The sequence below is a fragment of the Glycine max genome, chromosome 13 (assembly GCF_000004515.6).
Source record: "Glycine max cultivar Williams 82 chromosome 13, Glycine_max_v4.0, whole genome shotgun sequence".
Classification (NCBI taxonomy): Eukaryota; Viridiplantae; Streptophyta; class Magnoliopsida; order Fabales; family Fabaceae; genus Glycine; species Glycine max.
In genome coordinates, this window is record NC_038249.2 from 8,168,348 (window position 1) to 8,184,239 (window position 15,892).

General features: G+C 38.3%; 1 pseudogene; it reads right to left on the reverse strand.

The window, feature by feature from the left end:
- Positions 1-243: 243 nt before the first annotated feature.
- On the reverse strand, positions 244-15,231 carry LOC112998712 (uncharacterized; annotated as a pseudogene).
- Between the last annotated feature and the right edge of the window lie 661 nt (positions 15,232-15,892).

A 15,892-nucleotide genomic window follows, 5' to 3' on the forward strand; every position in this document is an offset into this window, starting at 1 on the left:
AACCCATAAATCTAGGGGCAAAGGATCCGAGGTACCATCTTCTTCAGCTCCTTCCACATCTGCTCCATCTACATCTGCTCTCGCATCTTCAGCCCCAGCTCCAGTTCTCCCAGGGCCAGCCACTCCTAGCTCAGAGCATTTATTGTCCATGCTGCAGAGTCTGCATCAGGGTCAGATCCTGATTATGCAGAGTCTGCAGAACTCGGTCCAGCAGAGGCCTGTGATGAGCGTTGAGGAGTTCATTTAGTCGGTGGCCTGGCCAGGAGTCCAACCTTCTCCTTCGGGAGGGGGTGAGGCCTCTACAGCCCAGGAATCGTAACCAGAGGAGGAGGATGACACTATCATTCCAGAGCCCACTCCACCTGAGCCATTTACTTTTGAGGCTGACACAATTATTGCTCAGTAGGATGTGGCATCACTAGAACCCTTCCCTTAGGCAGAGCCATATCCACCTCCTTCCCCTGAGATTGAGCCATCTGCACCAGCACCAGTGCCTGACCAGTCTACTTCTCAGGATCCATCATCTGCATCGGTGTTGGATTTGAACGAGCTTGTAGAGGATCATTCACAGGATGATTGACAGGATCTTTATTTTCTTTCATTTTGAACAGTTTTATTATTATTCCGTCTTTAGTATATTTTATGTTTATGTTTTAGTTTTTAATTTCCAGTTCAGCTTTTAAATTTCATTTTATAGTTCTAGTTTGTTTGGTAGCTTGTATAAAAGCTTGATTGAATAGTGCACTTATTTTATTCAATGGTTGATGTTTGATTTTGGAAATCAGTGTTTGTTGATTGGTTTGAATGGATCGATTGTATGATGTGAGTGAATTGGAATGCGTAGATCATATGCCTTGAATGAGCATGTAGTCATTAGAAGAGAAAGAACATGAAATTAGGATTATGATTGAAAATGCTAGTCGGTGTGTCAGATTGATAAATGCGTTAAGTGTAACCAGGTGAGAGTGTGATCTTTAATTGTGAGAGAACGACTAACATTAAGTAATGATTTTTGCATGAATCTCTGATGTATGGAATGAATGCATGAAATTGAGGATGATGAAGGCCATGTTTTGATTGAAAGTAGCCACTTAGCCAAAAAGCTTACCTTGTGTATGAAAGATTTATCCCTTGCACCCAGTTTGAGCTAAAAGTATGATAGTTTGATTGAACCTTGAGCCTGTACAATGTATCTTGGTTCAAGGAAAATTTGTCCCAAATTTGGGGGAATCACTGGGTAAAAGATTGAAATGGTAAGAAAAGAGCAGCACACACAGTCAGTTAATAAGTATGTGTAAAAAAAAAGCAAGTAATAAGGTTGGAATAAAAAGAAAGAGGTTAATCTACGGATGAATGCTTTCCTGGAACTTAAGTTTTGCATCCTAGAAAAACCATGATTTGCTTGCAGCCCAGCCTCTTTACAAGCCTAGTAAAAGTCCTTCGGATTCAAGTTTGTGTGTTCTTGACTATATGGTATGAGATGAAGTGCAAAGATTGAGACTTATGTTGGTTGCTGATTGATGGATAGCCTAAACACTTGTGCTTGAGTGAAACAGTGACCGTGTGGCTTTGGTTGATGATCCTTCCTTGATATTTGTCATTCCCACTAACTTATTTCAATTGTGTTCCTTAATAAATATGTTCATATCTTTGAAAAGCTGCATGTCTTGTAAGAAGTTGTTGGTTGAAGCATTAAATGCCATTCATTTCATGTGATTGAATTCTTGGGAACAAACTTTGTTTTTGAATAACCATTGTTATTCTGTCACTTGAGGACAAGTGAGTTGTTCTTTCTTTGCTTGAGGGAAAGCAAAACTATAAATTTGGGGGAGTTTGTTAGTTGTCTTATATGACTAACTTTGGTATAGAAAACTTTTACACAATGTAGATAAATCCACAATTTATAGTTCTTTTGTAGGATTGTAAATAAATTTTGCTTTGTTTTGATCTCTGTTCATTAGAAGCCTTTTTATAAGGAATTAATGTTAAATTCTCTTCAATTTCAGGCAAAAAAGAGAAAATTTGAAGAAGTGCCAAAGTGGATGTCGCACTAAGCGAGTTTCGTGCGCTTAGCGTGTATCAGCGGCTAAGCCCAGCACAAGAGTGCTTAGCGAGTCAAGGGAATCTGGAAGGGCATCTGCTACACAAGCTTGCGCTTACCGCGATATCAGCTCGCTAAGCGAGTCGTCTGTCGCTTTCCAGGCTCAGTGCAAGATTGGCGCTAAGCTCAAATTCACTTACTCGTGCTAAGCGCGACGTCTAGGTTTTTTAGTCCTTTTTAAGCCTGATTTGCTTAGAATTGAGGGAGCATTGGGAGTGAGACCACAGATGTAACGACCCGCCTCGTCGCTATGGTATCCACACTCTAATATTCGATAATTTCAATTTTTATAAAAAGAACTCCCTTAATTTTTTATTATGAAAATAGAAGTGATTTTGTCACAACATAAATTCATCCAACAACACGCCATTACTTAAGTGAATATGCATAATTACATAGAAACAATAATTCGGTACATGTCATACACATAACGAAAATTAAATATGTTCATATATATATAATTAAAATTCCAGTTTTACATCTTTAACTCAACAAAATAAAACTTAAAAACCAACTACGGAGGAGTTGATTACAAAACACAACTCTCTCCCAAAATAACGCCAACGTCATCACGTCGGCTCGACGGCTCCTCACCAGAATCTTACTCCCTACACCCTGCCACTGTCATTCTGCTCCCATGAACAAGGTTCGTGATCATCACAGGTATCAACCACACGATACAAAATTGCAAGGGTGAGTTTATTATAAAAGAACCAATACTAATTCCGAATAACCACAATTAGGAAGGAACATATGCAAACATGATAAGCATACACAACAATCATTATTCAACACTCATATACAACAAATATTCATCATTCACATCCAACAATTACTCATCATCCATCCATGGACCCAATCAAGACTGCACAAAATGATGCATGCACCTGACTCAACACTCAGATGCAATGTGGTACGTACCAACAACAACCAAACCTTAGGAAATAGCCTAAGTATGTCCACATGACACTCTCACTTAGAGAACTGTGCTGAGTTTGTCGAGACCACCCGATTGTGCACGTAACAGCCCCCCTCCTATAGGTGATCAGCCTTGGAGCCCAAAGGTGTTCCCTACCAGGTGACAACCCCCTAGTACAGAGTACACTTGCCCACAGTTACTCTATTTCCTGTGTCGTATGAGCTATGATCACGGCCAAAAGTAAGTGCCAAAGACCATGGACCAATTAAAGCGCCTAAGCATCCCCTCATAAATGCTTAGATTCTCTAACCATGCTAGTTACTCACGTCTGGGCCATCCGAAAAGGTCAGTGCACTCTACCCCCCATGACATACACTCCATACGACGTATGTTCGTGGCCAAAAGATAGTGCCAAAGACCCTGGAAGGTCAGTGCACAGTGCCCCCCATGAACATACACAACATCCAATGTATGAACGCGGCCAAAAGCTAGTGCCAAAGACCCTGGAGGGTCAGTGCACAGTGCCCCCCACGAACATACACAACATGCACATGCTAATGCATTTCTAACATCAATCAACATTCCATTTCCATGTCATTCTCAACATAAATATCATCTCGTCTCAATGACGTTATCAACAACAACAACAACCTCATTTTATATTCACATATAACAATTCATGTTGACATGGTCTTTATTAACAACGTCATCTCAAATCAATATCATCATAATCATCATTATCATCACATATCAATTAAAATCCTCAATAGCAACATCAACAACAAATTGCATTTTGCACATATATACATATATATCTTTCATTCTTGAGATTCACACTCACAGGTCTTCAAACAACACAAATCAAACAACCACAACAATATCATTCATCACAATACATACATATATATAAATATATATATATATATATATATATATATATATTGAAAAATACTGCATTCTTACTTCCTATTTGTCCATTTGATTTTATCATACTGCATTCTTATGGACATATGTCCTTAAGGACATATGTTTGTGAATTTTATGGATCTGAAACTAAAAATTTTGTATAGTACATTTAATATTTTACTTTGATTTGTACAGTAAGCGTTTGAACAGTACTTCCTGGAAGTACAGCAGTCTAATATTTTAGTTGAATGGTACTGTAGCAGTAAGACCCGTGTTGGATAAAGGGCAGTAAGGCTAAGGTGTACTGTTTAACGAAAATATCAAGACATAATATACTGGTGGCTATAGGATTGCCGTTCAAACTATTTTTAAAAAAAAAAAGATTTTTCTTAAAAATAATTCAGATCCAGAAAAAATTTGTGACATATTTACTTACGGAGATATTTCTATAGAACCAAATGAGGGTAAAGATATTAGAGAATATCATAATCATGTCTAGACTCTTACAATCTTTTTCTCGTATCTATTTTCGCTCAAACTCCTCCTTATCATCTTCTTCAAGAAACTCTAATCTATTAAATGATCAAGACAACCAGACCCAAGAGGTCGCCCCAAAACACAATCTCTTCGATGAGGAAGTCCGATTCGAAGATATCAATCAAAATATGGATGACTGGAACATTCCAGAAATCCCTCAGGATCAACTATACGTTCCTGAGACAATAAAAGACAAACACAACTTTGATTACATAATCAAAACAGTAGAAAACAATATTCCTCTAGGACAAGAAGTAGGGGAAGAATTTCATTTACTTTCAAAAAATTCAATTTATGAACATAGCCGTAAGTATAAATATCTACACATCGGTTGTGTACAAGTAGCCATCAAGCCCTTAATTGATATGGGCATAGATGCAGCAGTTTTAATGTGTCTAAGAGACATTAGGCATAACCAATTTGAAGATTCCCTAATTGGAACAGTCGAAACCAGTCTAGGACAAGGTCCAATATATTTTAATTGTTATCCAAACAAAACAGTGAGTCTGATGGACAGAAACATTCTTGACTCTCTGTTCTTAAACATCCACTTTCATGGCCTTGACATGAAAGAAGGATCAATCCCAACAGCCTTAATATATAGGATCCAGTACAAGGTCATGAATACTTGTGCATCTAGAGTCCTGTTAAAACCTCAAAGAGGAGAAACAACTTTGTTTATCACTGATATGACGAAGGCTAATGTTTCTCTTCCAAGAAAAATAAAATGGGATGAAGTCACTCTTCCCAAAAGATGGGTTATGGATAAGGCAACACCGTCTATTCCCCGACCCGCTCCAACCATAGAGCATATTAAGCAAGATAACTCCAGAAAGGTAGAAATAACCTTCAATAGGAGAAATTCTTTTTCATCAAGGATAGAAGCCTCTAGGTCTGAATATGAGTCAGCCAGAAGGTCTTTTTCGGTTAGAACCCGTTCAATTCCAGTAGGACTAACCAGATCTGAGTCACATAACCAGTTCCCTACTGTAAACCTCCAAGGATTAGACACTACTTCTAGCATACCTAGAACAACTTACAACCAAGAACAGGAGGACGACCAAAAGTCGATCCAATCCCCAACATACTCTTCTATGGAACATTATGATGTTATTTGACAACTTTAGCATTGATAAGGAAACCCTTAGGAAAGATTTCTATTCTCCGGAGAATGAACCTCAAAGGAGATGGTTTTTCCAACATTACAAGGGTACAAACAGAAAACAAATCCAAGACAAGTTCTACGAATTTGTCGAAAGAGTCAAAATTAATGTCCTTTTCTTTGATTGGTTTCATGCTTATGCCATCAGAAAGGATATAGATTACCCTTGGAAACAAGAAATCATAGGTGATCCAACAACAAATGTCATAACAAACTGGCAAGTGAGAGATGGTGAGTTAATCCAATCGAAATTACCTCCCACAACACAATATCAACTACCAAATATCAAAGACAGTAATAATAAACCTGTCATGGCAATTCCATTCAAAACAAAAGATGTCAACGAGGAAGTAACCTCTAAAGACATTACAAGCCTAATGGAACAGGCAAATTATACCAATAAATACTTACAAGCTTTAGGAGAAACCATTAAAACTAAAGTAGTTCCTAAACAAAAATCAATTGAGGGAGCCTCGCCAAGTGTCCCCATCGAAATTGAAAAACCTTTATTCAAACCTTTCAAGGTTAGTGAGAAGGCTAAACGGAAAATTAGGGAACTTAGAAAAACTAAATCCTTAACTGAAGGCGTAGGTGACAATCATAGTGAATTACTAAACAAGATTGGTAGTTTACTTAAGGTCATTCCAGATACTCCCCAAGCCTCGGAAAATACTTCTAAAATACTAACAAGAAGTACCTCCAAATTAATTAATGTTATTAATGAAGATAGTGACCAAAACTCAGATAACACAACTGAGATAGGATCAGTATCAAAAAAGAGTATAAATCCAATTAATTCCAAAAACTGGAAAACACCCTCCAAATTATATTATCAACGTCCAACTGCCCCTGACCTTCTACTAGAAGAAAGAGGTGAAAACAATTTTAAAAGTTTTAGCGCAAATAACATCTACGAATGGAACATAGATGCACAAACGGAGTATAACATCATGAATACACTCCAACATATGACCATGGTAGCCACGGCTTACCAAACCTCCCATGAATGTTCGGAAGAAACCATTATAGATATCTTAGTGGCAGGATTTTCTGGCCAACTAAAAGGATGGTGGGATAATTATCTCACTAATGAAGAGAAATAAAAAATTTACAGTGCAGTTAAGACGGATCTCAATGGAAAAGTCATTACTAATGACGATGATAAAGAGATTCCTGACGCTGTTAACACATTAATATTTACAATAGCCCAACATTTCATTGGAGACCCATCCTTGTGGAAAGACAGATCCGCATAATTATTATCAAATCTTTAAGTGTAGAACCTTAGCAGATTTTAGGTGGTACAAAGATACTTTCCTAACTAGGGTTTACACAAGAGAAGACAGTCAACAACCTTTTTGGAAAGAAAAATTTCTAGCTGGTCTTCCCAGATCATTAGGAGACAAAGTTAGAGATAAAATCCGTAGTCAATCTGCCAATGGAGATATTCCATATGAAAACTTAAGTTATGGTCAATTAATTTCCTATGTCCAAAAGGTAGCCTTAAAAATCTGCCAGGACGACAAGATTCAGAGGCAATTAGCCAAAGAAAAAGCTCAAACAAAGAGAGATTTAGGTTCCTTCTGTGAACAATTTGGCTTACCAGCCTGTCCAAAACAAAAGAAAAAACAAACCTCTAGGAAAGGAGCCCACGATCATAAGCCAGCCAATAACAGAAGATTTCCAAAACGGAGATACTCTCAAAAACCCTCAACCAGTAGAGAAATAGAAAATCCTAAACAAAAAATAAAATAAAAAATAACGTGCTACAATTGTGGAAAACAAGGCCACATTAGCAAATATTGTAGACTAAAGAAGAAGTTAAGAAACCTTAACCTAGAACCCTCAATTGAAGAGCAAATAAACAATTTGCTCATAGAAACTTCGGAGGAGGAAACAGAAACAGAAACTTCATCCTCCGTACTTTCCGATGAAAACCTAAACCTAATCCAACAAGATGACCAAATATCATCAACAGATGATGATGGGCAAGTCAATACTCTAACGAGAGAACAAGATCTCTTGTTTGAAGCAATCAATTCCATACCTGACCCCCAGGAAAAGAAGGTTTTCCTGGAAAAACTCAAGAAAACATTAGAGGTAAAACCTAGACAAAAGGATTTTATCACGAACAACAAATTTGATGTAAGTAACATACTCAAGAGACTAGAAAATTCTTCAACAAAGCCAACGACAATTCAAGATCTCCAAATAGAGATAAACAATCTAAAAAGAGAAGTAAAAGAACTTCGTCAACAACAAGAAATTCATCAGATCATTCTTTCTCAGCTTGAGGAAGATAGTGATTCTGAAAATGCCAACAACAGTGAAGAAAATCAACCAGAAAATTTAGAAGATGATATGTTTATGGGATTAATCAACAAGATTAAAATCCAAAAATTTTACATAAACATAAAGATAATTATTAATGATTTTATTTTAGAAACAATGGCCCTATTTGACACAGGAGCTGATTAAAACTGTATTTTAGAAGGATTAATTCCTACAAAATTCTTTGAGAAAACCTTAGAAAAACTAAGTACGACAAATGGCTCAAAATTAAAAATTAATTTTAAGCTATCAAATGCAATCATTGAAAACCAAGGTCTTAGGATCAACACAAACTTTCTTCTGGTAAAAAACCTTAAGAATGAAGTAATCTTAGGAACGCCCTTCATTAGAGCCCTGTTTCCCATCCAAATATCTAATGAAGGAATAACCACAAATTATTTAGGAAGAAAGATTATATTTAATTTTTCTACTAAACCAATTTCCAGAAATATAAATTTCATAGAAAATAAGATTAATCAAATTAACTTCTTAAAAGAAGAAGTATCTTTTAATAATATTCAGATACAACTAGGAAAACCCCAAGTAAAAGATAAAATTCAATCTTTACTAAATCATATTGAATCAACTGTCTGTTCTGATTTGCCACATGCATTTTGGGACAGAAAGAAACATATTGTTGATCTCCCCTATGAGAAAGACTTTAGGGAAAAACAAATTCCCACAAAAGCCAGACCGATCCAAATGAATGAAGAACTTCTTCAATACTGTCAAAAGGAAATCAAGGATTTGCTTGATAAAGGCCTAATCCGGAAAAGCAAAAGCCCATGGTCTTGTGCAGCTTTTTATGTCAACAAACAATCTGAGATTGGGCGTGGAACACCCCGCTTAGTCATAAATTACAAACCACTAAATCAAGCATTACAATGGATTAGATATCCTATTCCAAACAAAAGAGATTTGCTTAACAGATTAAATTCTGCAAAGATATTTTCAAAGTTTGATATGAAATCTGGATTTTGGCAAATCCAAATCCAAGAATCAGATAGGTACAAAACAGCGTTTACTGTACCTTTCGGGCAATATGAGTGGAACGTAATGCCATTCGGACTGAAGAATGCCCCTTCAGAATTTCAAAAAATTATGAATGATATTTTTAATCCCTATTCAAAATTCGTTAAACAGTACACCTTAGCCTTACTGCCCTTTATCCAACACGGGTCTTACTGCTACAGTACCATTCAACTAAAATATTAGACTGCTGTACTTCCAGGAAGTACTGTTCAAACGCTTACTGTACAAATCAAAGTAAAATATTAAATGTACTATACAAAATTTTTAGTTTCAGATCCATATAATTCGCAAACATATGTCCTTACGGACAGTATTCCTACTTCCCCATCATACTTGTAAAGCAGATATCAAGGGCACACCGAAAAATATATATATATATATATATATATATATATATATATATATATATATATATATATATATATCGCATCCCATTAGTTAAAATGTAATTTTCTTTGAAGAAAAATCAGCATGCAACAGCGTCAGGCAGATATCCTCATAGCTAGGTTCCCTGACCTTAACTATGGTGTTAAAATGGTAAATTTTATAATAAACTCCCCTTACTTATCGTGTGCTACCCCGCGGATTCCACTTCGCGTCACTTGAAGATTCCTTTTTGTCCTTGCTCGTCGATTTCACACAAGCCTCTACCGTGCCAAATCGAAGGAGACTTAGTATGGATTTAATAAAACAAAGCTAGTAACAGTGCTCTAGGTCAAACACCCACATCACTACATGAAAGAGCTTAGAGCATTTCGGGTTTTAAAAATGAACGTCATTTGAAAATTCCGACCACGCCAATGTGACCGGGGTTCAGTGTAGGTTACGAAAATAACATGCATTTCATGAAAGGATAACGTTTACAAAGTCTCTTTCTCTAAGGTTTTTCAAAGGAAGCATAAGACATGCAATGGCAGTTTCAAAGGAAGAAAAGATGCAAAGACAAGATGAAACTAACAAGAAACAAGCATAGAACCATGGTTAACTCGAAAGAAAATGAAAGGTCAGATTAGGGTTTCATTCTCTACCGAAACCGCAAGCCAAGTTGGAAGATTCCGCTTCGGTTGAAGGGTTCCTCTCGGTGTGGAGAACAACGATGGCTTGTGGTGGCTAATGGTGGCAGTGGGTGATGGAGAAAGTGCTTGGAACTTTAGAAATGGCTTTGGAAGAAACAAAGAAGAAGAAATGGCATTTTTCCTAAGCTACACGAAAGCAAAGACTGAAATGCTTAAATAAGAGATGCTCTCGGGAACGGAAGCTTCTAGCACACTCCAGACATCTTATCAAAGATCCCAACGGTAGGATCATGGACAAGTGCCTTGTGAAGGTGCAGACCATATTTCGAGAAGATCCAACGGTTAACGAAGGCTGGGCAGCGTTTTTACCGAAGCAGCTTCATGTAGCTTTCTCTAGAAGCTTCATTAAGAGGCTTCCTCTAGAAGCTTCATTAAGAGGCTTCTAGCACACTCCAGACATCTTCTCAAAGATCCCAACGGTCAGATCATGGACAATTGTCTTTTAAAGTTTCAGACCAAATTTTGAGAAGATCCAACGGTTAAAGAATTCTGGGCAGTGTTTTTACCGAGGCAGCTTCATGTAGCTTTCTCTAGAAGCTTCATTAAGAGGCTTCCTCCAAAAGCGTCCTCGTGGCTTCTTTGAGAAGCTTTCTCAAGAGGCTTCTTTGAGAAACGAGATCCTTATTTATCCACATCCCTCTTTTAACTAAATTAACCTCCTTAAAAATAATTACGGATGAAAATAACGCAAAACATAATTACTAATAATATATAGATATATATATCAGGGTGTTACAACTCTCCTTGCCTTTTAGAAATTTCGTCCTCGAAATTTACCTTACTCAAACAAGGATGGGTGAGCTTCTCGCATCTGACTTTCTAATTCCCACGTGGCATCTTCTCGTGATGCACCTCCCTAGATCACCTTGACCAATGGAATCTCTTTCCCTCTTAGGTGTTTTTTTCGCCTATCCTCGATCCTCAAAGGCAATGTTTCATATGTCAAATTCTCCTTCACTTGTACATCATCCAATTCAATCACATGGGATGGATCACAGATATAATTACGGAGTTGAGACACATGAAAGACATTGTGAAGATTAGAAAGAGACGGGGGTAGTGCAATTTGGTATGCCACAGGGCCAACTTTCTTAAGAATTTGGAAAGGACCAATAAAGCGAGATATGAGTTTTCGGGATTTCAATGCTCGACCAACCCCAGTCCACGGATTGACCCTCAAGAATACATGATCACCAACCTCGAATTCCAAATCTTTCCTCCTCTTATCATGATAACTTTTCTGCCTACTCTGAGCAGTTCTCATCCTTTCCTGAATTAACTTAACTTTCTCAGTGGTTTGCTGTACCACTTCTGGTCCTAAGGTGAGGCCTTCTCCGGGCTCTAACCAACATAGGGGTGTCCGACATCTTCTACCATACAAAGCTTCATAGGGAATCATGCCAATGGTAGAGTGAAAATTGTTATTATAAGTGAACTCTATCAATGGAAGAAAACTCTCCCAGCTTCCATTCTGCTCTAAGACACATGCTCTTAAAAGGTCCTCCAATGACTAAATGGTCCGTTCAGTTTGGCCATCAGTCTGAGGATGGTAGGCTGAACTCAGTCTAAGCTTGGTTCCCAACGCTCTGTTCAAGCTCTCCCAAAACCTAGAGGTAAATCTAGGATTTCTATCAGATACTATGCTAGATGGTACACCATGTAACTTGACAACCTCACTTATATACAAGGTGGTTAACTTTTCTAAGGAAAAACTGATATTAATGGGAATGAAGTGAGCAGACTTTGTCAATCTGTCAACAATAACCCAGATAGAATCTAAACCTCTAGGGGTTCTAGGTAGTCCTACCACAAAATCCATGGAAATACTGTCCCACTTCCACTGGGGTATCTCTAAGGGTTGTAACTTCCCTTAAGGTCTCTGATGTTCTATCTTAGCCTTCTGACAAACTAGGCATGCATACACAAACTCATTAACCTCTCTCTTCATGTTGGGCCACCAAAACATCGTCTTTAAATCATGATACATCTTGGTAGCACCAGGATGGATGCTCAAATTACTCCTATGTCCTTCCTCTAAGATCATCTTCCTAAGTTCAGGCACATTGGGAACACAAATCCTATCTTGAAGTCTCAAAACTCCATCTGATCCAACATTGAAACTACTATCCCTTCTTGACTCTATAGCCTCTAACTAAGTCCTTAGAAAAGGATCAATCTTCTGACCTTCCTTGATATCACCTAGTAACTCACTAGTGATCCTCAAAGTTCCTAATCTTACACTATTAGGAGTAACCTCACATGCAAGACTAAGGTCTCTAAACTGTTCCAGGATATCCATCTCTCTAACCATCAAGGCAGACATATGTATAGATTTCCTACTCAAGGCATCAGCCACTACATTGGCTTTACCAGGATGGTAGCTAAGCTCAAAATCATAATCCTTAAGAAACTCCAACCATCTCCTTTGTCTCATGTTCAGCTTATTCTGACTAAACAAGTATTTAAGGCTCTTATGATCACTAAACACCTCGAACTTAGAGCCAAAAAGATAATGTCTCCAAATCTTAAGGGCAAAAACTACAGCAGCCAACTCTAGATCATGGGTGGGATAATTTCTCTCATGAGTCTTAAGTTGTCTAGAAGCATAGGCCACCACTTGGCCATTTTGCATCAACACTCCGCCTAAACCCATCTTTGATGCATCACAATACACCTCAAAGGGTTCTCTCGGGTTAGGCAAAACTAGCACTGGAGCGGTCGTCAATCTTTCCTTAAGGGTCTGGAAACTATGCTCACATTGGGTATCCCACACAAAAGCTTGACCCTTACGAGTAAGTTTAGTTAAAGGTAGAGCCAACTTGGAAAAACCTTCCATGAATCTCCGGTAATATCCTGCTAAGCCCAGAAAGCTCTTAATCTCAAAAACAGACTTAGGACTCTCCCACTTAAGAACAACTTCTATCTTAGAGGGATCCACAACTATACCCCCTTGAGATATCACATGCCCTAGGAAACTAACTTTCTCTAACCAGAACTCACACTTGGACAACTTAGCATAGAGTTGTCGGTCCTTAAGGGTATGCAACACAATCCTCAAATGTTCTTCATGCTCTTCTCTAGTCTTGGAGTATACCAAAATATCATCTATAAATACTACCACAAAATTATCAAGGTAAGGGTGAAAAACTCTATTCATGTAGTCCATAAACACTCCTGGAGCATTAGTCACACCAAAGGGCATGACTAGATACTCATAGTGACCGTAACGGGTCCTAAAAGCAGTCTTTGGTATATCCTCAGACTTCACTCGGATCTAATGATAACCCTACCTAAGGTCTATCTTACTAAACACACAAGCTCCTACCAGCTGGTCCATAAGGTCATCTATTCTAGGCAAAGGGTACTTATTCTTAATCGTTACCTTATTCAACTGGCGGTAATCCACACACAACCTCATGGTTCCATCTTTCTTCTTCACTAGCAACACTGGGGCTCCCCACGGAGATACACTAGGCCTAATAAACTGCTTATCCAACAACTCCTCTAACTGTTTCTTAAGCTCAACTAACTCTATAGGAGACATCCTATAAGGAGCTATGGATATGGGTCCAGCACCAGGTACTAAGTCTATGGAAAACTCTATCTCTCTCTCAGGTGGCAGACCAGATATATCCTCAGGAAACACTTCCGGAAACTCTCTAACAACAGGGAGGTTACACATAGAAACCTTTGTCTCTACTTCTAGGCTAGACAAGATCATGTATACTTGAGCATCTTCCTTTAAAGATGTCACAACTTGGTTGGCAGAGATAAACATCATATCCTTACTCACTCCAGAATCATCAAAGACCACACTTTTATCAAAACAGTTCAACAAGACATGGTTGGAAGATAACCAATCCATACCAAGAATAACATCAATCTGGCTCAAAGGCAAACAAATCAAATCAATCAAGAATATCCTACCAGAAATCTCCACAGAACAATTCAAACACACATTAGAAGTTAACACAGAACCACTAGTAGGGGTCTCTACTACTAGATCTTTATTTAAAGAAGACACAGAAAGCTTAAGTTTTTCTACACACAAACAAGATATAAAGGAATGGGTGGCACCGGAATCAAACAACACAAGCAAAGGAATCCCATTTATGAAACATCTACCTTGGATTAGATCTTTGGATTTTGAAGCTTCAGCACCATTAAGGGTAAAGACTCTTCCCATGGTCTTTGGATGTCTAGTTTGGTCATTCGGGCCTCCACCATTTTGCTCTTTCTTGGGTCGTGAACAATCTCTCTGAGTGTGTCCCTTTTGTCCACAATTAAAACATGTTACGCCTATATCGGGACAATTCGAGGAGATGTGCCCTGGCTTACCACACTTGTAACAAATGATATGAGTGGAGAACGTATTGGGTTTGCTACCGCTACCACCTGCAAATCCCCTAGCAACAGTCCTCTAATTGCCATGGCGGTTACCATATTGCTTAGGAGGAGTCGAATATGGTTTTCCTCGATGTTGAGGCCCATTCTTTTTGTTCCTCATTGGACCTGTACTCCTATAATAGGTCGCCCTGTCTCGAGAGTCTTCATCCCAAATCCGACACATATTAACCAAAAGTGGGAAATGACGAACACCTTGGTAATTCACAGCTTGCTTCACTTCAGGTCGTAAGCCATTCAGAAACTTTACACACTTGGAACTCTCACCATCTCTCCCTTGATAATGGGGAAGGTACCTCACCAGCTCCTCAAACTTGGCCGCATATTCAGCCACAATCATACTTCCTTGCTTAAGCTCCAAGAACTCCATCTCCTTCTTGTTCCTAACATCCTCGGGAAAGTATTTCTCCAAGAACACTCTCTTGAAGACATCCCAGGTCACATCTTGACCTTCAGCCTCTAGGCATTGGCGAGTATTCTCCCACCAATACTCAGCCTCTTCCCCTAGAGTATATGTACCAAAAGCAACCTTTTGCCTCTCCGGACATGCCATAACTCGGAAAATTTTCTCAATTTCCCTTATCCAGTTCTGAGCACCATCAGGGTTGTATCCTCCATTAAAAGAAGGAGGGTTGTTTCATTGGAAGCGATCCAACCCCTGATACTTAACAACTCCACCAACTTCTCCTCTATTCGGATTCCCTATAGCTTGAGCTAAGGCTTGAAGGGCATCCGCTATCGCACGATCATTCCGTCCAGCCATCACTCCCTATACATACCAGGCAGTTAGACATGGAATGAATACACACAAACAAAGAACCACACAACAATCACAACCATTACAAATTCCTACTCAGTTACTCTTGAGAGTTGATGCCTCAAGACATTAACACTTACTTTCCATCATTTGCATTTTCTGATCGCTTGCCATATCATTCCATTGCCCTTCACAAATTATACAGGTGGCCAGTCTGATAATTCGTGACCGGGCATTGAAATTCATGGTATAGCAGACATCAGAAAAACAAATTCAATACGACTACAACAATCAAATCTCTATAGCTCATTAAAACACAACTAGTGAGTAAGTGCTAATAGCAAACAACGAACATCAAACATCAGCAAACAACCAACACCAAGCATTCAACAAAACAACTAGAGAATGCACAGAAAAACATAGCAGACTCACAACTCACTGGCCGAAAGGTTCGACCTGCTTTGATACCACTAAATGTAACGACCCGCTTTGTCGCTACGGTATCCACACTCTAATATTCGATAATTTCAATTTTTATAAAAAGAACTCCCTTAATTTTTTATTATGAAAATATAAGTGATTTTGTCACAACATAAATTCATCCAACAACACGCCATTACTTAAGTGAATATGCATAATTACATAGAAACAATAATTCGGTACATGT